At 35.8% G+C, this 27069-nt stretch overlaps 1 long non-coding RNA gene across 1 annotated transcript in view; it reads left to right on the plus strand.

The window, feature by feature from the left end:
• The window catches only part of LOC148225438 (uncharacterized), a 203440-nt gene extending 191750 nt beyond the window's left edge, over positions 1-11690 (plus strand). The window contains exon 3 of the long non-coding RNA XR_015804142.1: positions 11578-11690. This is a non-coding gene — a long non-coding RNA (uncharacterized LOC148225438). The remainder of the gene's footprint in view (positions 1-11577) is intronic.
• Positions 11691-27069: the final 15379 nt, after the last annotated feature.

Consider the following 27069-nt stretch of genomic DNA (forward strand, 5'->3'; position numbering starts at 1 on the left):
AAAATTTCCATTTCCATAGAAATGGAAATTATTTTAAACCTTCCCCACTAATATATAATTTTCAATAATATGATTTGTGGTTAATTTCAGTGATCATCATCCATGTAATTTTTAGCTACCTACAAATGTTAATTATGGATTAGGATTATATCCTACCTTTGGCAAGTTGAACAAAACATCAATTAGTTCAAAAGAAATTTTACTAGTGGTTGTTCATGGACTAGAAAGATAGAAAATTGCACAGAGCCACAGAGTGATGCTGTACTGTATTTTTAATTATTGAATGTCTAGTTTATTTTTTTAAGCCTTTTTAGGATGACTATGACAGTTTAAAATTCCAGAAAAATTGCTGTCTCTATTTTAGGTCATCTTTGAACTGGAACAAAAGTGAAAATAGGAAGGGTTACTTGAGGAGGAAGCTTTCAAGGAGAAATTTTAATTAACATTTTTATGTCCTAATAAACTATCAAAGGAGAAGTAGTTTAAAAATCTGTTGATAAAAATGTAATCTTGTCACCTTAATCTGTCATAAAAATTCACAAAAAAAGGTTAACATTAAATTAAATATCTCTAGTAATCACCTCTCACCTTAAGATAAATTAACTTGAATGTAATTGAATTTATGATTAGATGCTTTAGAAACCTTAAATTCTTTTTCTATTAAAATTTAGAAGGTTTGCATAATTCCAGAAGATTTCATAACTTTCAAAATAAATGGCTTTTATTTTTACTTTTTGCTATAGACAATAAAACCTAAGATATTTTAAGGTCTTATTAAAATTGCAAGAATCACACTTTTCAGACAGACTCCCAATTCTATACCAATACCATAACATCAGCAAATGTTTTTGCAGTCTCTTAGTTTGGATGGGGCATGCTTAATCTGAATCCAGGAAATCTGAAAATTTTGGTAAATTACAGGATAAAATTCTGCTCATTCTGCACAAAACAATATCCTTGATGAGTCACCTCAAGGACCAAAGTAGGATAATCAGATCCTGCCTCAAAGTCACCTCGTAAGATCATGACAATAATTCATCACTCTTGTGTCGTGCCCAGGACAACAGCTGGTGCCAGGCCTTGGGAAGGAGAAACTCTGTAATAAGTAGCACTGAAAAAAATGATTCAGAAGTGAAACAACTTCCTAATCTCATGCAGCTGGTATCTGACATTTTCTGAATATTGACTCTTATTTTCCTTTTTCTCTCTACCTCATAAAAATGCAATAAGGCATGTTGTTAACTACAGCTACATATCTTCCAGTTGGCTTAGAGAATGAAAAAGTGACTATTTTTGGATGAAAAATACCATGGAAACATACACTGAGTTATACTGATGTTGGATTGCAAACATTATGTATTTAGTTTTCATATATTTAAGAGAATATATTCCCTTATCCCGCACTAAATCATATAATTTGTTAATATCTTTGGGTATTTTCACATTTTTTAATTGGAAATTACTAAACAGGCAAGTACTTATTTCACATTGATGTTCATGCTTTTGTGCAGCTCAGTTGCTGCATAGTTATGCTCTGCATAAATTCTACTTTCCACCAGAACTACTTTTGAGATGCTACCACAGTGAATGAGAAATTGAGGGTAGGACAAAATTAAGATTCTTAGCAGCTGTGGAGCACTCAGGCCCTTTTACTGTCAAAGACAAAAACCACTTAGGTACATACATATCAGATAGAAAATTAAATCATTATTCGTGTAATCTAGCCTTTTGCCCATACATATTATTTATGCAAAACCACTCACTTATTTATCTGTATTCATATATCTGCGTACATGAAGTTAAAACACAAAATCACATTTGAGTCATTGCTTTGATATTCTTTTATCAAAAAACACAGTTTAGCATGCATATTCCTCCAGTTCTGTTAATAGCAGTTTTTATAGCACAATTTCGACTAAACAGCTCCTGAAAACGTCCAGAAAATAAACTCAAAGAAAAAACAACAAAAAAGTACTTTCAGAATCGTAAACTCCACAACCTGAAGAGATCCAAAAGCATTAATGCAGTTATTTCACTCTACACGCATAATGGTCTCTGCAGGATCCAGGACTTGCTGAATCTGCAACGTTAACACAAAGATATTAGGATTAATTTCAAGTAACAAGCAGCAAGAACATCTCTACATATACTCTATGACGCAGGTAACTAAGAAAACACTAAGAACTATCACCTAACACAGGGAACAAAACTGAGCTACTTCAAGATATCCAGGGAAAATTATTGAAATTGAAAGGGAGCCCACTGGAAAAAGAAGTTTGGATAATAAGATAAACCAAAACAAGGTTACAGAACACTGAAGTTCTATTCAGAATTCTGGGGGTTTTTTTCAGTCAGAAAGTCCAAAGATTTGTGCAGTGGGCTTACTAGAATGATTAAAATGTGGTGAGTTTTTAATGATGCAATAGTTCTGCCCTAAAATTTATTTGAGTAACCCCAGTTTGAAGCAGTCTAGGTCAGCCTTTTCCTGATTTATTTTTTTCTTAGGTTAGCCAATCATATTAAGACATAGTCACAAAATGTCTACACACATGAAATAATAAAGTCTTCAATTAATATTAAAAACTTATGCATTTGATATCATTATCACTGTTGAATTCCCTCCAGAACAGCTGGTTGACTACACATGTGTACAAATGAATTTACAGCATTGGCACTCTAATTCTAAGACATGGCCTTTATCACAGATTGAGCTCATAGATAATTCCTTATAAAACTCTTGTTTAAAATGGACCAAACATAAAAAAGTATTCCTTTAAAACAACAACGACAAGCTCCCTGTAGGTTCCAGTACATTTGAGCCGAGTGTCAGTACTGGGGTGCAAATATTAGATAGGAATATTCACAGAAACACATGGATTGTGTTGGGACATTAAAAGATCTTCTAGTTCCAGCCCCCCAGCCATAGGCAGGGACATCTGTTGGCTCTACACTTGGCCTTGTTGGATCAGGGTGGACATGAAAAACCTGCTCTTGCTGCTGTTGCTTTCTCAGGGGTCTGTGCAGAGAACACAACAAAGGAATAATTTCACTTTGTGCTTTGTGTTTCCTCCAGGTAAGACGAAAAATATTTTATTCCAGGCCAATGGAAGATATTAGCTGAAATAATAACCCTAAATGTGCTGCCCATTTTAGTAAGTTAAATTGAGGTCAAGTCTTCTTTTCTCTGGAGAGAAAAGAGATGCAGAGAAAGCATATTTTCTCTCCACCACTGAGGAGCTGCTAGATACAGCTGGTGTCTTTACAGTTTGGAGGCAAGCAGAGTTCTTTACATTGCCTGTGCAACTCACTCTGCAAGTACCATTTTTTCTAGGCAGACAAATATAGATCTTCCTGTATGATGAGCTAATTCTTACTTAATGCCTCCTTGAGATTCCAAATTGAAAAGATATTAAAGAAAACATCCAATAACATTGAAGAATATGCCTAAAGTTCAGATGAATGTCAATTCTTGGCAAAAACCACATCCCCTCTACAGAGCTCACTTAGGCAGAGGCTTAACCAAACCTGTTGTAGCTGATTTATTTTCCTGAAACCTACCATTTTGCTTTAAGAATCCTTTTTTCATATACAACTCTTCCACTCATATGATAGAAATTTTCTTAGAAATGTCACATAACAAAAAAATTTTCCTAAAAGTTATATTTATTTATGTCTCGTTTTATTTCACTGTAATAAGGTGGATCTTGGGATTGATAACTTCATTCTTCAGGTCTATCAACATCAAAAACCACTTTTGATTGAACAGACATTAATTTTGCAGGTTTGGGATTTTTTTGTGTTGTTCCTCGAAGACTGATATGATGCCTTCTGGAAAGAAATCTGAAAGCATCTGAAAGAAATGTGTCAAGATAATAAGGTCAATCAGATTTCTATCACTGTCATAGGGTTTGGGGTTCCACATAGATAATTTTAGAAATTCACAGGTTTTAATGCAACTATTCTGAGAATTTTGAAGTGTTATCACCACTCAAGCAGACATAAAACTAAGTCAGTGTGGGTAAAATGTATGAAAACTTCACTTCTGCATCACAAGTTTGCTTGGATCTGTTATACCATGATAACTGCACATTTGTCTGCTCTCAGATTATGTGGAAGTAGTTTGACATGCAAAAGAAAAAGATTATGGTGCATTGCAGAAGTTTGCATTTTTATTTATCACATACCAGCTGATGAATATTATCTTGCTATGATGTTACAGTTTATGACTAAATTCTGATATATAAATAAATTTTCCATTTGACTCTTGACTTTCCTTGAGTTGAGAAATGATTGTGTGGTAATATCCTGGCAGCCTCCTCAATCCCAACGGTGTCCAGTTTATTAAGCATTTTTCTTTAAGGAATACTATCATGTAACGATAACTTTTTAAAATTCTTCATTAAATCTGTTCCCACGGGGATTTTGGAAGAATAACACTTCCTTCTCATATACTGACTCAATTTTGAGTTTTGTAATTCTAAAATGAAATAAAGGCATAAGGAAATGTATAACAGCAGAAATTCAGGGTTGTCATTCTTTGAATAATTAAGGTTTCCACTGGAGTCAAAATGTTTTTCAAAACCCAATCTCATCAAAATTTCTTAGTTGCCATTAGTATTAACAAGAATTAAGTGTACATACTGACAGGACAGCAGAACCCTATGCAGACATTAGCAATTCCAAGCTGTATCAATGCTCAATGTCTCTTTTGCCAGGATAGCAGCACTACTCATCCAACATTCTTTGATGTACCATGTGATGCTCTGTTTTCTGCAGTGTTCATCTCTGAATCTAGCACTTTGTAAGGGTCTAGCAGAGGATGCAGGCATTTGCTTTAGTTGTAGTAAGCTTTAAGAGTTTTAAAATGAAGTACAACTAAGTTTATAATACAGATAATTTTTCTAATTTTGCTCCTTTGCAAATTTCTTTAAAATGTATAGATTTTTATACAAGTGATCAGGTTTCCTTAAGCTTTCCAAAAGTAATAGTAACACTTGAATGTTTTATTACATTGGGACAATCCTTCTTGTTATGAAGATGACTTCATAATAATGAGCTCAATCCTAGCTCTTTAGAAATAAATGCTAAAATGATGGCTAAATTTGGGAACTGCCTGGGCAGGATTTACCACAGGGCTTTAGTTTTGGTAATTATGACACTAAAGGAACAACTATGAAAAATTTGAGCCATTAATTATTTCCAGGTGTGAAGAAAGGAAAAGTTACAACATGAAGATGACTTCTTGATTGGCCACTATATAAGTGGCCATAACCCATACATATAACTCAAATACTTACTATCTAATATAAATTTTAGTAGAAATTTTCCATTCTTTTTAAAACTTATCTATAACAATATGTTTTTCGAATAGCATAAAATAATTCCCGATTATAGACATTTTCTCAATAAGCTTGCAGCAGCTCAAAACTATCAAAAGGCAGAGGAACCTCTGAGTGACTGAACCATCAGTGGGCAATATCAAGACAGAATACCACACTTGGAAAGCAGCTCAATAATTCTTTCACCCTGTCAATTTTCCATCTGGAACAGAGATTATCAAAACCCATTCAAGGCACATAAAATATAAATTTAAAAGAAAGTAACACAATAGTGCCAAAGATCACATAATTTCTAAACCTCTAGGCAAGGCATTAGAATGTTTTCATAAATAGCAAATAGGAATGGGGTCTCTCTCTTGGCTTGTGCCCTCCCATTCTCCAGCAGAGAATGTTGTTCAGTATGGGATTAGATTTATCAAAGTAGGATTTCAGCAGAGTGTCCATGAAGCACTGGAAACAGCACAAATATTCTCTTCCTGTTTTAACCTCATGCAGCTTCATGTGCACTGAACATTTTACCTCAGAGGAGGAACATCACTGTGAGGAGAGAAAGAAATGAGAAGAATATCATCCATCAATTTAATCTGCTTGCTGGATCCATTCCAGCCCAGTCAGAGCAGATCAAAAATACTTGTCAGTATGTCAATTATTTTGAAATTGTCCAAGAACACTCTCCCCAAGGGGTCACAGTGTTTTGACCTGCAAAACACCATCATCATATCCCTAGACAGATCCCATCAGGAAGTGCATGTGCTCCTTCACAGGAGTGAATAGTCTGTTTCAGGGCAAGGAAGGCTGAGAACAGTGTATGATACTGTACTCCAGCCAGGTCCCTGTAATAAATCTACCTAAATTTACACATAAATAAACCAAGACTCTTAATCTTAGCATTCTTTTGCAGCATATCAGGGAGTTGTTTTATATGTAAATGTAGTCACAGCTGCCATACTGGGTCGTCTTAGTGCAGTGATTCAGCAGGTATTGCTACAAATTTTAGGAAGCAAGAATCATGTTTCTTTTATACATCAGAAAGAATTATCTGTTTTTGTCAGAAATTTTATTGAGCATTTTTGTCTGGCCTACAGATTTACTCTGTAAATCAACACTAACCCTGTGCTACATTTGCTTTGACCATTAAACAAGTAAGAATTATGTGTGCTTGATCTAGTTTAGGTAGATTTTAATTCCTAATATAATATTTTTCACAGGACTTACTTTTGGAATGAGACTAAGTTGTTTGAGGTGGGAGACGATTTTAAATTAGCTTGCAAGAGCCTCGGTTCTTAAACAAGAGACTATTCGATTTATAGTAGCTTTTGACTTCTTTTATTTTGACTAGAGCATATTATGAATTCTGTCTGTAATTCCTAACCATGAAACCTTTGATTGCCACCTAGGGATTTCTACCTCTGAGAGAACTTTAAACAGCTTTGATCACAGCTGTCAGTGCAGTAACATTGTTTTTAGTTTGAGACCATAACTCTAATCTTGTATTATAATTCATTTCTGGATTTAAGCCACACACCGATTCAGTAAAGGCTGTCAGCAGCTAATAGGTTGGCTCACAGGAACTGAGAGAGAAATGGTTTCTTCTCTCACACAGCAAGAAAACCCGTTTAAAATCAGCACTGTCTCAAGATGCTGTATTCAACATGGGCAGAAAACAGGTAAGACAGAGATACCAATACTTACACATAAACACAAGAATAATCAATATTAGAAAAGTGACTTTATATAACTAAGAATAGTAAAGCTTACAGAGATGTTTCAATGGTTATGTGTGAGACAAATATTTGACTTCCTTCAGAAATCCTAAATTATGCATCAACCTTGCCAGATTTTTATAACAATCCAGTGCAATTTTTCCCCATCAGAAGAGCACTGACCTGCAGTTAATATTATGCATTTTCTTTGTTACGACACCAACTGGCAAAATTAACCAGATCTCAGTGAAGACAAGAGTGACTTTGACCACATAACAGAAACAGACGAAGCAAGCAATTTCGTGCTAGCTATGTAAAACTAATGGAAAAGGTTAAGATTTTTGGTTTTGATTTCTCCTTCAGTAATCTGGGTATATGGTTTAAATGAAAAAAGTCTCTGCAAAGATGGACACTAGGTATTAATCCTGAATAGAGTATTGGTCACGGTGCATGCTGCATATGCACAGTGCTGTTGTAGGAGGAGTGGAGAAGGATGCTGAGGCACAGAGCTGGCAGGTGGCACCTGCTATGCTGTCCCTTGTCATGAACGCAGGAATACACAATTCACACGGTGGAGAGGACAGCTGCATCTTACATTAGTTTGCCTTCATAATTCCCTGTCAATAATGAGAAAACTCATGTCTCTAAAATAGTATCTCAAAATTAGATACAGCTTGCAAATGTCAGATTCTAAACCTAGGATGGAGTAATACTGGAGACAAGATTACATTGGGAAAGGAGTGCAGAAAGGGACCTGGGGCTGCTGGTGGGTGTCAGGCTCAGTGTTAGTCAGCTGTATGTGCCCTGGTAGCCCAGAGGGTAAAACCTATCCCAGGATGTTTCAAACACAGCATCACCAGCAGGTCAAAAGAGATTATTATCCTGCTTTACTCAGCGTTGGTGCAGCCTGATCTGGAGTGTCACGTGCAGTTCTGGGTCCCACAGTTAAACAAGGATGGGAAGATACTCAGCTACATCCAGAGAATGGCAACAAAGCTGGTGCAAGGGCTGGAAGAAACAACCTGTGAGGAGCAGCTGAACACTGCATTTGTCTGTTTTGGAGAAAAGAAGGCTGAGGGAAAGAAGGCAATGAGACCTCATTGCTCCCCACAGCTGTCCAAGGAGGAGAGGTGAAGAAGGAGTTGCTGATCTCTCTATCCGGCGATAGGACATGTAGGAATGATTCAAAACAGCACCAGGGAAGGTTTAGACTGGATATCAGGAAACATTTCTTGACTGAAAGGCTGTTCAAACACTGGAACAAGCTTCCTAGAGAGGTGGTTGATGTGCCAAGCCTGCCAGTGTTTAAGAGGCATTCAGGCAATGCCCTTAATAGTATACTTTAACTTTTGGGTCAGAAGTAAAATGGCCCAGCTGGACTAGGTGGTCATTGTGGGTCCCTTGCAACTGCTGTATCTATTAATTAAATCCAGACTGTGTAGGCCAAAAGCTTGAAAGTTAGACCTTAAATGAGTATTTCTTTCAACTCTGTTGAAAACAAGATACCCAAAATTTTGCCAGTTATATTAGTATTTCTCTCATCTCTGTTGAAAATAGGAACAGCTAATATTGTGAGTTGGTTTGCTGAGTACTGTATTATTATTTTTCTCTTTTTCTCTGCCTTGAAACTGAGCACAGCTGGATAAAATTTAGAGAAAACTTCAAATTGTTTTTCATTATGTTGGCTCTGAATTGCTTCTGGTGACTCCGCTTGCTGTCTTAATTTATCTCTGCATAACAAGAAGCAGTTATTTTTGATCAGAGAACTGCTGATAGCTGCTATACTTATTCCCTGTGGATTTCTTTTATGAATATTGCTACATTCTGTGTGGTGTGGGGGGGAGAAATCATTGTTATTACATGGTACCTACATGACTCATTATGCTGAATATTAAAAAGAGAATAATGAAATCATTATCAATCTCTCAGGTGGTGGGTCATAACCATTTCATAGGTAGAAAACTGAATTTCAGGAATTTTCAGAAGTCTCCTAACATTTGTGTGCCATGCATGCACAGATGCTATGCTCTAAAATTCATATCTGTTTTTCAGCCTCCTGCTCTGATCACTGGAAAAGTAATAATCTTGCTGCTCTTCTTATTTTGCTTATGTTCTAGTTTTAGCAAAGAAATACTTTTCCCTTGAAATATTGTCTCCAAAATAAAATAAAAAAAACCCCAAGAACTTTAAAAGCAAATAAGCTTTATAATTGTATGTATATATGCATTCCTACAATATCTGACTGCACCTGTCTTCACTCTGTCACTTGTCTTTCACTGCCACCTTTTCAGAACTGAGCTTCTGATGTTAGCACAACACCTACAGAGCTGAGCCTGGAATCCACATAAACCCTATATAAGCTTTTGCCAATTAAAATTATAGTAATCATAAAATTATGCTTGGGAAAAAAATGACATTTTAATGGAATAGCTATAATAATAATAATGGACATTCTTTGATTTTTAGAATTTAGCTCGGCCCTCAGAGGAATTTAGCATCACGGGATGGTTGACATTGAAAGAAACCTCTGGAGGCATCTGGCACAATGTCCCTGCTCAAGCAGGGCCACCTAGAGCTGATTGCCCAGGTCATGTCCAAATGGATTTTAAATATCTCCAAGAGTTGGTAATCCACTAAATGTAATATTCCAGTTTGGTTTCATCTCTGTTGTGCTCTAGAGCTGTCAACTTTTCTTATTCCTTTGTAGTGTCATGACCAACCCTGCCAAGTTGTAAAACATGTGATTTAAAAAGAAAATTTAAAAAATTAAGAAGACAGAATTATGATTGTTATATTTGAAGAATAATCTCAGGCTGAAAAAGAATCAGCTTTTCTTCTTTTGTTTTTGCTTTTACAACCTGCAGTCATAAAACAGTCCAAGAAAAAGGCTTTTACAGAATACTTTTCTCAATATAAATTATTTTTGTAAAAGAGGAAATTTTAAATGTGATGGAATCAAAATTGCCCTACAAAGAAAAGAAAAGGAATTATATGTGAAAGCTTTTTTTACTCCAATTACTAAGAAACTAACATTTACCTTGAAACACTTTTAAGCAATGTTTTGGCTCTAAAGCTGTTGCTGCAGCAGGATAGAAATACATTCACAGTCTGTTGTTGATGTTCTGTACTGTTAGAATTCCAAATGAAGACACTTTCTAGCAAAAAAAAAAAAAAAAAAAGCTCTTGTCAAAAGCTTTCTGAATTTGTTTGTCCAGAGATTATTATTAACAACACTGATGTTCAGACAGGTGAGAAAAAGCAATCCTGATATAATTTTCTCTCCAACAACACTTGCAATACGCCTTTACAAGATATTTTTGGTCTATTAATTTATCCAAAAGGATAAACATTGTTCAGGGATAGGTATAAACAACCTGTGTAAACAAAAAAAAAATATTATGTTTTATAAAAACTGGATGGGGAAAGGAAATGGGAATTATTTTCTGTTTTCTTTATAATACTTTAAGAAAAAAGTATTAAACATTTCAAGTGGTTCCAAAACACTTCAGAAATGATAACAACATATGTGTGTACTGTATAGGTTTTCTAAAGGACTGTACTAATTTGGCTAAGCATCATATTCTAATAGCCCAGTAAAATATGTGGTGACCTTGTTTTAGTTGCATTAAGCAAGGGAATGATGCAATATCCATGAAAAAATGCTCATGCCAATGATAATAGGCAGCTGGAGAGGAAATCCATTGGAGGAGAAAACCTGGCAAAAGCTTTTCACAAATGCAGCTCATTTCCAAATTAATCCATGGGTGGAAACTTCTGTTTAATGTGTATTGCTTTCTAGAATAAAGAGGACATTTGCTTTCTAGAGTAACATGACATAAGTTCCTTTAAATCTCTCTCTTGCTAAAATGGAACATTTGCATTACAATGACTTTTCCCTCCAGATGTCATTTGGAGCCTAATTCCCTAATAATTCTTTTAAATATTGGCTTACTTTTCATCCTTTTATTAGAAATGAAGCATTCATGCTCACAGCTTACTACCCACTGCCAGAGATAAAAAGGGGGAAAATCACACAGCTTTCCTAGTGACATTAAATCTATTTAAGTTGGTTTTATTTCCTCTTCATTATTCTCCTGGCAACTCAGACGTCTAATGTTTAAATTTACTTCCCATCCTTACTCAGATGCTCCCGTAGACATGAGGATTTCTTCACTGCTTTGAGACCTGGACTAGCTTAGCAATAGCATGTTTGAGATGACTTGGAGTAGCAGCATGAGTGCCCAAATAATTCACCATTTTTCTTTCATGAAGGCAATAAAAAAAACAGCTCCAATTTTCAGTCTGGTTTTGAATTGCACATTAAATGTATGTTTTGCCTAGGGAAAACTTCTCTGAGTGAAAAGGACCAGAATAAAATAGGTAAAAGCCACAGACCAGCTGAAATCTCCTGTGATACAATCTTGTGGGAGAGCAGAAAACATTTTTCAGAAGGCTGTTTTAGGGGTTGAAAAATTTAATTTTGGGAGGCTGTAAAGAAAGTCATAATCTTATCAGACTCTTTGTTGTATTGGCAGGTTTTAGATAGCTGTGAACATGTGGAATGCCTTGCATAAGAATGGAAAGCAATGCATAAGTCAGTAAACCATCCTTCCATGACTACTATTGATCACCAACATCAAAACTTCAAGAGAAATTTATCAATGGTGAGTAGAATATTTTACATGAGTTTTGACACTAGTACAGTGTTTTGACTTTTTAAAAATTATGAATAGTCAAGAAGTCTCCTCATAAATAATTCAAAACTGTTACTGTTCTCTGACTTTGACAGAACATACAAATTACCTCCTAACTATAAGGGCAGGGCAAGAATATTTTCACCTTGATATCTAAAGGCTTCAATCACTACAAATGAGGCTGCTTTGATCTGGAAATTTCAACTACTGATTGAGAAACCAAACTTTTCCACATCTAAGCTTGAATACTTTGTCAGAGTTTCAAAATTTGAAACTGATACTGCCTCTGAATGTCACCCGTCATATAAAAAGGTTAATGAGACTCCTTTTAGTGTGGTGCAATGAAGCAACATGCTCCTCTGAGGATGGTACATGAAAGGATAAAACAGCATGACCCAAAATTTCAGTGAAATCTTGATAAAAAATAGAATTAAGTGGGAAAAGTTTATGGTACAGAAAAAGTGAAGCTTAGTTAGAAATCAGGCAAGAGCTTGAAACAAATAAATTAGTAATGTCTTCCTTCCTGAAACAGGCTCAGTTTTTAAGGTGGCAAAATTGCTTTGAGGAATTTCCAAAATGCACATGGATATACTAGCACCTGTAAAAAAAGTCGTGGTCACAACTTTTTTTTTTGCTCCAAAATAAGCCATCCATTTAAATTAAATCAATTTAACTACTGCTCTTTCATGTTTTTGTCCAGATTAATTACTGTAGAAACACACAGGGGGCATATCCAGTCCTGCTTTTTATCACTGAAACAAAAGGAAAAAGACAGTGTTTTGAGTAGCAGCCACTAATTTCAACTTTGCCCTTGATGCATAAACACACAGGGAAACACATCCCAAGGATTCAGTCAATACAAAGATGAGAGAATATATTGAAACAATACGGAAAGCATGCATGATAGAGTGAAGGAATAATAACCTGTGGATATGAAAACTTACTCTAGATACAATCCCTATGATTCAAAACATATTTTTAATGTTCTTGAGTGCTTTAAAAGTATAGCAGGCAGTAAAACACTGCGATGAGTGATATCCAGTCATAATGCTTGCATGGAGTTTACAGGAACATTGAAATCAATCTGGGTCTTCCAGTAGGGCCCTGAAGGACAATTCCAAATGCACTCTACATCCCAGGAGGGATGCAAAGCAAATGCAAACTTACACAGAAAGATTCAGAAGCCGAGGCAGCAGTTTCCCCTGACACTTGGCATAGAGTGATTTATGAAAAACTGTGCTGTGTGCAGAAGGATGAGGCAATGTCATTAGGAGAGGACTGAGTTAACTAGACAGCCTGAAAGCTAAAGATTGCAGCTTTCAGAATTAACAAACTGGCTTACTGGGAAGAGGGATACAGCTTTCAAACCAGTGATTAAGATCATTGAGCCAGACATCTCTGAGTAGTTCTGCTTCTTCCTCCTATAGGAAGTGGTGAAGTGCAAAGCAGCTTTGCCCTCTGCCCACACATGCTCTGCTGTACCAAGGAAATGTTTTCTCCTAAGCTCTAGAGTCACTTAGGCTTCTGAGAAATTCATATACCATTAAAAATTTTATTCATCACTTACTATGTGACTGGAACAGAATGAAAAAAAAAACCCATAACAAAAAAAACCAAAAGACCTGCAGTAAAAGTTTCAAGATTAAAAATCTGAAAATAAGCATTTTCTAGGATAAAGCATGAATCAGATAAGAGACAAGAGAAAGCCTAAAATCACAGTGACTTGAATAAAACTTAGATTAAAGAAAAAGCTAAAAATGCTAGTGTTCTTCTTAGAGAAAGTAAAAAAAATCATTGCATCAAAGGCATAGTCTTTATGAAGCTGACTGTAACATTTGAAACAAAAAATAGGAAAGGTATAAACTCTGATTGTAACTCCAATAGTTTGATGAGAATAAGGGTTATATGCATTTTCTATTTATTGCCAAGGGAATGAATAATCTGATGAATAACTAATTATGATAACTTCAGTGTATAAAAGAATTTACATTACCTATCTCTACCTTTTAAGTAACAGATAAATGGTACCAATGCTAATTACAATATTTAATTTTGATCTGACTTTACAGGAGATGCAAAATATCTTTGCAAAAAAATTTGCTAAGGGATGCATTTTCATAGTACAGAAACATTCTTTTACAGCTACAATATCTTGTACCCTGGAAATGGCATTTCTCAAGTATTTATGAATATCAGAGATGGGGGTAAAATGAGAAAAAGACATTAAAAAACCCAAAACTGCAAGAGTGAAACAAATACAAGAAAAATAATTCTTTACCTGGTTAAATACCAAAGACTAAATGTCTACTCTATGAGAACAGTTTTAGGGCATATTAAAGTCATATTTCCATGTTATATGTTGTTTTAGTACATCTCAGAGAAATCATGACTCAATTCTTTCTTCTACCATTTTCTCATTTAATATCTTGTTCTGGTCCAATTTTTCTCTCAGAGATGACCTGCTATGTACTTAATTTAATTTTAAGACACTATTCTCATGTGTACTTAGCTTTGCAAGATGAAGCTTCTTTTTAAATTCAAAATAAATGCTTTCTTACATAACATTTTTTTGTTTCTTTCTAACATTACCAGCCATCTAATAAAAAAACCCTCTATCTACAAATAAAAACTTAGGCTGTTACATCCAAACCATCAACATTTTATTTTTTCCCCAAAGCATGATGATATTTGGCAGGAATTGCCAAACTGTGGAAACAGGAACCTGCTATGAAGCTATGATCAAGAGCCCAAAATTTTCCCTTATTAGAGCTCTTAATACAATTTTAATTGAACTTTTTTTTCTAATGGCGAATAAGTGTTTTTTACAGAATCACAGAATAATTGAGGTTGGAAGGGATCTCTGTAGGACATCTGGTCCAGCCTTCCCCTGCTCTGTCAGGACCATTTAAAGTCACTTTCTCAGGACTATGTCCAGATGGATTCTGAGTATTTCAGAGGATGGAGACTCCACAGACTGTCTTGGCTGTTTGTGCATTATGGGTGACACAAGAAACACATTAGAATGAGCCTTGAATCAGTTTTTATTTCCATATTTTCACTGTCACCATTTACATGTCTGCATCTGTTTCAGATGCATGCTCAGATAAACAGCGCTGAGCAAATATTTGTATTGCAACTGCCAGAAGGTAAAGCTGAAACGAATTCTAAGGATAACGCACCAAAAATTTGAATTGTCGCTATAGCATACCTTGTTATGAGGACTTTTATGGTAGCATTATTAAGTAATGACATAGAAACATTTAAGAAATAATTAACTATTCTTTTGGTAATGATATGACCTTAGAATTTTATTCTCAGCAGTTAACTTTGTTTTGCTAACATGAACATTTGTTTGTAATGGGAAGTCATTATTGGTTTTATTCTAGTTTTACAACAGGAAATGAAAACTTTACTTTGACTGCAACCCCAAAGACATAATTAATTTTCAAAATGTTTTTCAAAGGTAAACATTAATTATTGACTGCTACTATTACAGAATAACATCTCAAATCATATTTCAGTGGCATTTGTCCCGCTGAATATGAAATTTCTTAATTTCAGTTACCTTTCTTTTTATTATTCAGTTCTGTACATGTTTCCTGGGGTGTGGTTTTTTTGGAGAGGAAGACACACAGGATAGGATTTGTTAGTTTATTTGGACACCATGTGCCAAATTACATTGCAGTTTTCTGCAGTGATTGTTGATGTTTCTACACTGGTAGGGAAGACTGGGCAGGAGACTTCTCTAGGAGCCCTAGTTAGACTATTATCATTCCAAAACTACATAACAGTGGCAAATTTTAATTATGGAAACTGTGGCTGTACTTACAGAATTAATGTATCCAGTTCTAAAGTACAAATTTCCATATTTCAGGGCACCAGATAATGATAATGATAATGATAATAATAATAATAATAATAGTAATAATAATAGTAATAATAATAGTAATAATGTTTCTCTAAATTTTGTTTCAGAGATTTCAGTCAATAATTTTGAATCTGTTACAGATATTATGGAAATGTCTGTTGATCTACGGTGAGAATTTTATTCTTGTACAGATAACTGGAGAGATACATTTTAGCAGCAAAAAATAAAAGCCATTAATGTCAGGCACAATTATCTTTTATTCAAATAGTTATCTTTCCTGTAATCAAATAAATTTGTATTTATGGAAAAATGAGATTCTTTCCAGTGATGAAATATATATAGCATGACATCAATATTTTTTTTTATTAACTCGATTTGTAAATTTTTTCAAAACAAATTGGTTGTTTAATGCAACTCATAATTCAAAATAGTTTCTGGGAAAAAAAAACAACAGCACATAATTTTGTTTTTAGTGCCTTCTCCTCTTCCAGTGCTCATTTGTCTGACTGTGTGAGTGTGGCAGTGAAGCTGTGAAGGGACCTGGGTCTCAGCTCAGGAGGTGAGTGTGACTGCCAGAGTGGCTCATGCGTGATGGGACAGGGAAGTTTCCTTAATACCTTCTCTAAATTAGGTTTTCCCCATGGCCTGTAAAGAGTTCTGGCACTACTAGCTCAGATGTTAACCATTACTGTATAAGGGAAATGAACACTCAGCACCTGTAGGAGCTGCCTTTCTGTAACTCTTCTTTAATTTGCAACAGAGGCATGTTCCTATCATAAAATAACATGACATTTTATACTGTGGCCAACCACTGTGACTTCAGAGCATTAATAGCAAACCTTGTATTCCTGAAATCTGGCAACTCCTCAAATCTCTCATTTTTGCAGCCCAAAAATTATTCTCACAGGCCTGGCTTTGGATCAGCTATTGTGAGAGATCCCCAACCTGCCACTGGGTTCTTCCCTCCCATTTCATGTACTGGGAAGCAGCACACCTCAGGAATTTACTTTTTCAGGGGGAGGAAGAGTAAGTGAGAGGGGAGTGAGTCAATTTGTATTCTGCTTCTTTCCGTCTTTGTGCTTCAGTGGCTGCATTTTTATCTACATCAAAGGGCTTTGCTCTGCTTTCTCACCAGGGTTCCCTCCTCTTTTGTGCTAAGGTGGGAGCAAAGAATTCACTGTGCTGAAAAGTGAACTCTAATGGGAATAACGTGTTAACTGTGGTAAACAGATTACTATTAGAAATATTTATACAATTTTTTTGCTACTTTTTACATACTGTGAACAAATATTAACTCTTCATTGCCATAAACAGAGTATTTGTCAAGCAAGCAAATAAACCATAAACATGCCAGGTGCAGCTGTCTTTCACAAATATGAAGATTAATTAGGTGATCAGAGTTGGGAATTTCACCTGATTGATGAAAAAATATTTTCAAATAAAAAGTCTCTTTTACAGTGATTTTCTAACAACAATCAAGGCCTAGATTTGTCCAAATATCTCTGTATACAAGCAGTTCTTTATCTGAATTGTCTCAAACAAGTTTTCATATGATTTATCCTGATTGTGAGTAAGAATGAAGTATTATTGCAACTTGCTTTATTGTACTGTGAAAAATTTATTCAAAAGGAAAATGTAACCTTTTTTTTTATTTTGTAACCCTTTGGTTTTAGCCAGTTTAAAGATTAATCAATGTCCAAGTTCTATTACAGATTCACTCAGCTATGCACATCAATATGTGATGTCCAACATTAACATGTCAAGAGGAAATACAACCAGGGGTTCCCAGTTCCCAAATTTAGTTTACCACCAGTGATTTCTACTTCCATGATAGGTCAGAAACAAATGATCCTGCTTTGGATTTTCACCTCTGAAACCTTTGAGTCACCTATACAACTTTTGCTTCTCAAGGTGTCAAAACAAAAGTAGCTCCAGGATTTCCAGAGGGTTATACAAAGGCAGAGGAAGAGATAAAAGGTTGAACTTTTTTACTGTACAGCCCCTTTCATTTATAGGTAATATCACCAAAGTACTTTGCAAATATCCAAGAGAAAAATCTGCAAGTTCTGGTTTTTCTGGTAAATAGTGCACACAAGACTCCAATAAGAGGGGCAACAACAGCTCTTCTTCTCCTCCTCTCCCCTGGGGCTGCGCAGAGACTTCAAAGGGGAGACACTCCTCCACGAGCTTCCTGTGCTTTCTGACACTGACACCCAGGAGAGCACTGCTTTTGACCTGAGGCCTTGGAGAAGGCTTCCAAATTTGAGTGATGGAGTTAGAATCACTGGTGTGTAGTTGGAATAGAAGTGTATGAATTTCACATGGTGAAGGGTTTGGAGTTTGAAGGTTTTAGAATATAGCAATAGGTATGGGACAAGATGGAGAGTTTGAGGTGTTGTCTCGTTCCATCTTCTTCTCTCTTCTTCAAGATTTCAGGTAGTAGTTTCTGGTGCTGCACTGCGGGTCACAGGAGTTTTGTTATTGGGTCAAAAGTATAAATAATATAGGTGTTAGTTCTTTATTGGACTGTTTAGCTTTAAAAGACCTTGTAACTAGGTAGATGTGCCTCTATTTTCCTGGCTTTTAGCTGGTAGCGAGAAGTGTTGCAGAACTCTCTGTACTATAGATAAGTTTTAATAAACAGCCAAGTCGGAACACAAGAAATTCATCTCCTTCGTGTTTTTAATCCTGACTCTGAGTGAAGACAGAAGAAAATGAAGACAAGCCACTAATTAGGTGGTGCAGTTACCATATTTAGATATGAGGAGATGCAAAACCAGGTTGGAGACAAACATGGACACAGTAATATATGTTTCAGTTTTGTTTGCCACCCACGTGGTCCCTTCCTTCAAGGAAACAGTGAGGGTGACCTGTGCTCTGGAAAAAAATACTGTAAGAAGGATGCAATACTCTATTGGCTTGAAATGGTCTGTGGTCATTAACAAGGGGATTCACTGGATTGTACAGGAACTGTTCCTTGTCCAGCACTGCTGTGAGTATGCTTTTTAATTTAAAAATTGGGAGGGAATGTAATTCTAGAATTCAAAATGTTCTCGATATGTTCTAGAAATGTACTGAAATAAAAAGATGCGACTAGATGGGAATAGTTATGTAGCAGTAGGCATAAAGTGCTGAGAAGAAATATCAGTGGGACTACTATACACAAGACAAAAAGAAATCCTTCATTAGTCAGCATGACTGAAGTCTAATTAGGGTATTACATAAATACATTTTTAAAAGTCAAGGGAAGAATATCAAAGGAGATGTGGCCTAGAAAATGTATTATGGGGCTTATAATCCAGGAGAAAAAGAGAAATAAAAATAAATAAACAAAAAAGATACTTCGCTACCTTATAAAATGTAAAATATCACCAAAAGGGGAAAAAAAAATATTCCTAATTCATGTGGCTAAAAGAGAAAGCAGTCTTAGAAGTACTAGATTAGATAATCTAAAGATAAGGAACCTCCTTCCTTAGAAGTTTTTAAATAAAAGACAAAACAGATTTTAATGAACCACTATTTTGATATGAATGATTGTGCTCATGCTGACCTGGCTTTGTCTGTGTTGACTTGGCTGGCCCTTTGGCTTCTGCTCAGAATTAAGCTGTGAAACAGTGAATTAAACTCACCCCCACAAGGCATCTTACATGACTGTTCTCCATCTGAAGCAGTCCTCTGAGGTTTGAATGATGCCCGGTTCATCATGCACACCATGTGCACCTTATTATTAAAAATCCCTGGAGGAAGTCTGGCTCAGAGTCATCTCTAATCTGGGCAAGGGACATCATGTGGGAGGAGTAGATCCAGCAATTCTCTTTACCTTGCTGCCACTGACCAATGGACGATTGTCTACAAAGAGCACTGTATTACAGGACATCCACACGTTTAGACAGTTTTTATTCTCATGTTATCTATGCACCAGCTCAAGTTGTACATGCTCTGGTGTCCACCTGTAGAAATGAGTGATTCCACACTCTCCACTTTAACAACGACCTGAAGAAACCATGTCTGAAAACCTGTCTTTTAATTGCTGCTGAGCTCCAAAAGTGCAGCAGTGGTGAGCTTCAGACACATAATTATAAAGCAACATCCCAGCATTCCCAAGAAGGTACATCCAGTTCTAGGGTCTTGCAGCCCCAGCAGGATGAAAAGCTCCAGGCCATATTCCTTAAGTAATGGTCCTAGGTTCTGTATGGGAAGAACAATTTCCAAAGCAGTATGACAGGCAGCCCTGTTTTTAATTGAAAATACTGTGGCCTGACTTGACATATACCAGAGCACCTTACAAAATCTCTGTTGCTCTTCTAGCAAATGAGCCATTTTTCCCCACATCCATCAATATTGTCATACCATCATCCAGACCCTATTTATGCATACATGGCAAGGTATGAAGGAGCATCTGAGGCTTTCTGTGTGCTCTGAAACTATAACAAATCTTTATTTTATTTTTTTTTTCATACAGCATCAGGAAGAGAAGGAATTATTGTGTCTGGAGCTCCTCATTTCAAAAGGAGAAATTAGAGATGGTGCTTATAATAGGAACTGAGTCCACCTTTGAGACTGTGGACAGCTGAAAAACATCAATATCTCCCAGCCAGCCTGAAGAATTTAATTAGAACAACATCATAAAGAGGCAATCATGTGGACTGCTATGAAAACGGATTGCAACTCAGTACAATTATTAACTTTAAGGGAAGGAAGGAAGGAAGGAAGGAAGGAAGGAAGGAAGGAAGGAAGGAAGGAAGGAAGGAAGGAAGGAAGGAAGGAAGGAAGGAAGGAAGGAAGGAAGGAAGGAAGGAAGGAAGGAAGGAAGGAAGGAAGGAAGGAAGGAAGGAAGGAAGGAAGGAAGGAAGGAAAATTAAAAAACAAAATAAAATAAAAAATAAAAACAAAACAAAACAGAAAAAGAAAAAACGGAAAAATATAAGGGATAGCATCTTGGAAAAATCTTTGGGGTCTTCTGACTGAGATGTGCTTGCTATGTGTTTATGTGTTTATAGGTGTTATCAAAATTCAGAAAAATCACTAGTCAACCCATGTCATTTAAGATTCCTTAAATTATAGTGGATGTTTGAGCAATGTCTTCATTCCGTAAAACTTGTATTTATGAGAACAAGAACACTTTTTATTAAATCAGCCATCTGTATGATACATATTGAGTATAAAATAGATGATTACCATATAAATTGGAGACAAATCTGAATTAAATATTGATCCATCCAAACCCTTAACAGCCAGAAAACAGCCTAATTGTCACGGATCTTGAAGGCTCTAATGGTTTAGATGAATACTATAATGCATACAAAGGCAAATATTAAAGTGTTAAAAAAGTAAAACACAGGCTTTCAAATTGTTTGTTGTAAGTTGTAAAAAAAATAGTGAGAGGCATCAGAAGTTAAAAATCTAATAAAAAAATACCTAAGTCTGAAAAGAAAACTTCAGTGCAGTGATTAGCACCTGTATGAAAGAAGTAAATTTCTAACCTTTCTGATGCAGAGGAAGTATGCCAAGTGAACAAGATTACACAAGGAAAATGTGACAACATTAATGTTATTTTTTAAAAAATGGATAACACTATAGCAGGTGGTTGGTTGGTGGGCAGGTTTGCTCTATGTTTTCCTCAGAGCCTTGTGAATAAACAAATTAACCAGAAGCTCTTTGTCTAGACAATGCTATGACAGGAGAATATATAACAGAAAGTAGTTTTCTATTCTGCCTTCCATGGTGTACTGCAGATATACAGAAATTGAAATAGCTTTATGACTTACAGGAATGGCCATATGTCTTATTCTTCCTCTACCTAGATTAGTTCATTTTCCAAACACCATATAAGAGAAGATTTGCATGTTCTCTGCTGCACTGAGCCAAAAGGGACAAAAATTGACCTGCATTAAACAGCCAGGTTTTGTATATTATCAGGAGCAAGCAGAGCTGTTGTAACTGTAACAAATTCAAACCACACTGAAGCTGAGGTAAGATAAAACAGGTCTGCATTGTTGAGTAGTGTCTGGATATGGCTGGTAAATCTTTTGCTTCCTCAGTTCTGTGATGGTGAAGGAGGCCAAGGAGCATTCCAATAAACTGCATTCGCAATCCATTCTTTCTTTTCCCACAGCACTTTCATCTATAAATGCCTTGTCTTGGGAACAACTTTACTGCTGGCTTCTGACTAAGACTTCGGCTTTGATTAAGGGCTGAACAGAGAACAAATTTCACTCACATTATCCTTCCAGCTTAACCGCTGACCACCAGGAGCTACCAACATTAAGTTTTCCATTGTGGTGATTACCCATCGGTCAGTTCCTTCATTCAGATTTTATTTCCATAGGCTGCTTGGAAAAACATCCAATGATGCCTCAGACAGAAGTCACAAGAAAGATGTTCACTGAATTCTATCAGCTGAAAAATCTATTCTCACCTCCTAGGTGCTCATAGATCAAAAATTAAAACCTTTAATTCAGGAATTCTGCTTTCTGAAATGTTGAAATTAATCCTATTAGTATATAGATCTAAAAGTAACCCTTTTTTCTCCCCTCAATAGAATTTTGGACATGTAAACCATTATACCATTCATGGTCTGCATATATTCTTGGAAATCGTGGTAAATGATTTTGCATTATATTTTGTCTAAAATTCTTGAAGAACTGTGATATACATTTTACTCTGTCCCTGTTCAAGAGAACATCATCAAAATTTCTGCTAATTATCTTTAATAATTTCAATCCCTTATCTGGTCTATGTGCACATGTTGTTGCTAGTAAGGGTATTAAGCTTTTTGTCATTAAAAGATTGACCTAATCTCTCTTCTACATGTTCATGATTTTCACATTCAATGAGTTAATTGCATTAATGTTAAAGCAGATTTTGGCAGAACCTTGAATGCTCAAAGTTTTTATACATAAGTTGATCAGACACAATTAACACAGAAACTTGTCAACATCAAAGTTGTGTTGAATAATATTTTGTCTTTCGTTCATGATATGGAATGGAATGTCAAAAATTTCCTCAAAATATAAACAGGACCAAGACTAGTTATGGTTAGTGATTAAAATCTTAAGGGAAGCCAATGAAAGCATCAGCAGGAAGGATCACTTTTTGCAGTCATTTTTCAAAATTAGGCCAGTAGACATAAAACACATAGAACAAATTATTTCTCATTGGTTCATTAGACCAGTCACCTTTTATTGAACTGCATAATTTTCATTAAGTATAAACTAAATATGGCAGGCAGTGAATAAGCTGTCTTGTACCTAAATAAGATGTTTTAAATTATTTTTTTAAGAAATAAAAATGCCAGTTTAGCTTTTGAGGGTCATCCAGGAGAGGTTTCTATTTTGAGTCAGATATTTTGCAGATTTTTAAGCCTTTAAAATAAATTTTGTTAAATCTTTCAAATTTGGTCATTATTCAAAGACCTGTGAAACAGAAAAATAAATATATTTAATCTGAAATGAAACAAGAAAATAATACAATATAATCCATTAATGCATGGTAGAGCCTTGTGCAAAAATATTTTTATCTGTCTTTCCAATTAACATAATATATGCTTTTAAAACCAGTGGAAATTTTAGAAACAAGTTTTAATTAAGTGGATTTCTTTATTTATTTCCTCCTAATGAAACCTCTTTCCTAACCATTAGACTCATATAATTATAACACGTTTCATGTCAGCTGATGAAATTGATTCTGGGCTGAACGTTAGGTCTGAGTGATAAAACTTTCATTTGGAAATTATTAATCTGCTACAGAAAATATTGTGCACTTTCTATATGGAAATGAAAGAAACTATATTTCTGTAGTAGAGGCATATTATTTTTTTCTAAGGTTAAAATGTCATCCAGAACTGATACCACTGAAACTGTAAGCAGTACTTACTTGGATCAGATTCTTCATTACTCTATTCTTGAATTATCCAATAGAAATATGTACTTTTAATTTAGATTCCCTACTTGATCACCAATTGACAAATTCATGGCAACATGGAAAAGCTAAGGGAAGTATTTATCATTTTATTTGGGAAAAGAAAAAACTGAGTGAATTGTTTCCTGCAAAATCAGATATAGAGCTGGTGTAGCTACCCAACAATTAGTTTTGAACACCTTCTCCCACCCACCTTTTTGGTTACAGAAAAGCTGCACTAGATGGGTTCTAGTATTTGATCACTTCAGGAGCATATTGCAGTCAAAAGACATCTCTTATTACAACTGTAGTGCTGTAACTGCACAAAAAACCCTCCAGATAATGGTCTCTCTTTTTTTTTTTTTTTATAAAAACAGTCTCTTTTTCAAGACACTGCTGAACCCATCAACCTTTTGTGCTCACCATGAAGTTATGCCAACATAACTCTAAATTTGCATACTGCAAATGCAGCCTCTGCACAGCCTTCCTGATGCTGTGATGTTGAATCCATATGAAGCCTTCCCAACACAGACAGGCATCAGCTCCAGGTCTGGCAACATTCATTTGTCTGCTGTGCTGCCTGATAAACGCAGGCTAGGTGTTGAATCTTCTGCATCATTCCAGCTGCTGATGCCAAACAACTGTGTAAAGCCAGCAAGCACCTAGCAAGGCACTGAGACAAATCAAAAGGGCTTGGGGGCGTCTCACTTCACATGCTGGGAAGATAGGGTAGGATGAAGCCTGCCTATGTTATCAAGTTTTTTTATGTTTGCAATACTGACCTTTGCTTTCAGAAATGGGAAAAACACTTCAGATCATTAACCCTGTGATTCTACAACAGCAAGCTATAATCAAGGGACCGAGACAGGCACATCTTAAAGAGTCTAGATGTTTCCACTATTGATGTTGGCAAGAAGCATCCTAACCCACATGTTTCTGCATGAGACTTTCATATAGTCCCTAATGTAAATTCAGAACTCTTCCTTTGCACCCATTTAACTTTTACAGGATCTTAAAACATAGGAGACATCACCAAATTATTGGTTTAATATTAATTTGCAGGAGATAAGCCCTGTAATCTCTGGATGTTCTGGTAAAAAAACCCAACTTGATTTCTCATTCAATGTCCACAACGTGGCCTGGGATTAAGTTTCAGTACCTGGTGGCAACAACGGGGACCATGTTGAAGACATTGGAAGGCATCAACTCCTTTCAGCACCTATGGGTACTGATACTGACAGCCATTAACACCTGTCTGCTGGCAACTTGTGCATGCCTGTGGCTCCATCTCAGACAGCAGGTATTTTTGACTCTAATAGTTTTGGATTTGTTTCGATTAAAAGTTTTAGTTCATATCTCAAACACTAATAGCATTCACCTCTTAGTTATTTAAGAGTTAATGACTCAACTTTTATGACTGAGTACAGCTGGTAAATCCAATGAACATAATCTAATAAGACTTGCTTAAAAATAAAAATGAAAAGCAATGGTATGTGTGATAACTGACAATTTGTGTTAAGCAAGCATCTTGGTTACTTTCATAGATATTTGAAGGCATGTACAACGCCTTTTAGGTGAGGCATGTAAAAGGCATTGCTGTTTAACACGGCTCAGCCATCTTTGCAGAGTGGATAATCAGAGGAAGAAAAGAATGAGCTTTTGTACATGAACTGTACGTGTGGAGTGTATCCTTCAGGGACAAAAGGGGGGGTACTCACATACTACAAAACAGTAAATGAAAATACAAAAGAAACATATTCAAGAATTAACTCTGACAACTTTATTGTTGTTTAGCCTCTCTACAAAATAAGTTAAGAAAAAAAGTAGTCCTGGATAATTCCTTTTTCACAGTTGCTTGATTATATCTCCCACATCAATTTGTTTTTTCTTTAAGAAGCAGTGCCTAGTGGTATCTATATAGAAAAATAGTTTTGCCAAGCAATCCACTTTCCTGCAGAAGCGCTTTGTGTGCTGATTATTTCAGAGCATTCACGTCCTCTTTCCATTTCACACGAAGGAAGTAATTTATTCCATTGTACATGGCTCTATCCCGTCCTCCTCAGTTCCTCTTTTGCCCTCAATTCCACTGTGCTGTGCTCTGTGTGTTTCTATCTAACAGCCATCACAAGCCCCCAGCTGTCACCTTTAATGCGTTTGCCTGTTGTGAGAGCTGGACAGTGCAAGCCAGCTCCTGCCAGGTCCCTGCCCCACAAGAAATCAAGCAGGAGGAGGTCAGCCTTTAAACCACAGAATGACTGACTGACACCACTGCTCACAGCTTTACAGCTTTGCAGTGCTGTGGAGGCACAGTGGCCGACTCTAAATTTGGCAGCAAAGTCTACTGGAAGGTCAGTACACTCCTGCTATGCATTCATTCAGTGTTTTCTTCCTGAAAGAGTCACTGGGATTATTCCTCAGAACAACTGATTCCAGTGTGCTCCAGCTGATGGGCAGTGGGCAAGACACCATTTAAGCACCAAAGAGGCCTCTCACACCCATTATATATCTATGCTTATGTATGTAAATAAAAGTGTATATATATATATAATGCTTGTGAAAAGCATAGCAGAGTACTCCATAATGCTCTTGAGTCTGGTGAGCTAATTTGCCTTAGCTTCAAAATGACTGCCCACCAAACTCAAGCTCTGTTGCAGTAGAACAGCAGCCATGTGCTCTGTATCTGAATATCCTCCAGTGAGAACAGAGAAATGTGGATTCTACTGCTTAACAGAAGCTGGATGAAAGAAATCTGCTTCCAACTGTACCCACTGACATAAAAAAAACAAGTAGAAGGATTAGGAAATCTGTGAAAAAGACAATAATACATTTTTGGATCATAGCTTTGTAATTATAATGCACAAGAATATCTAAGCTGGTTTCTCATTCAGAACACTTAAAATAGAACTTTAAATTATGTTGGAATATTCAGCTCCAACTGATTATTTTTTGTTTATCTGGGCTATGCTTCAACAAACATTGCAAAGAGAAAATTACGGGAAAAATCCTTATCAATAGTAGCAGAAGTCTTAGTGGAGAAAAAAGAAGATGTGCAATATTAAAATTAAATTCCTCCATCAAGGCAAATCAGGGATATATTGAAAAAGCATCACAGCAATGTTTTTATTTTGATTACATTTTTTTACTGATTAGAGCAGAATGGAAGTGAAATAAAGTTATTTCGCAAATACCCTAACCAGTAATTCCTAATTTTCTTCTATATAACCATGTTTATTCTAACTCTTGAAATTTCAGCAAAGTAATTGTAACTACAGGGGTATACAGACATGTAAAAATGTAAAATATTAATTATGAACAACTGAAAAAATTACAATTTATAAGATACTGTTGAAGTCCAGAGTTACACCAAACCCTTAAAAATCCTCTGGTGGTATTGTGAAAACCCCAAGAGTTTTTATGCATTAGTCCAGCAGCATCAAAATATTAGAAATGCTTATGACAAAACAGATTGCTACATTTTGCATCCAGCTTATTAATTCTCTAATTATTTTTTCAGCTCCTTTTTTAAAAACTAAGTGAGCCAAATAAATGTTTTCTTTTATACCTCA

The sequence above is a fragment of the Sturnus vulgaris genome, chromosome 1, assembly GCF_052056855.1.
Source record: "Sturnus vulgaris isolate bStuVul1 chromosome 1, bStuVul1.hap1, whole genome shotgun sequence".
Taxonomy (NCBI): Eukaryota; Metazoa; Chordata; class Aves; order Passeriformes; family Sturnidae; genus Sturnus; species Sturnus vulgaris.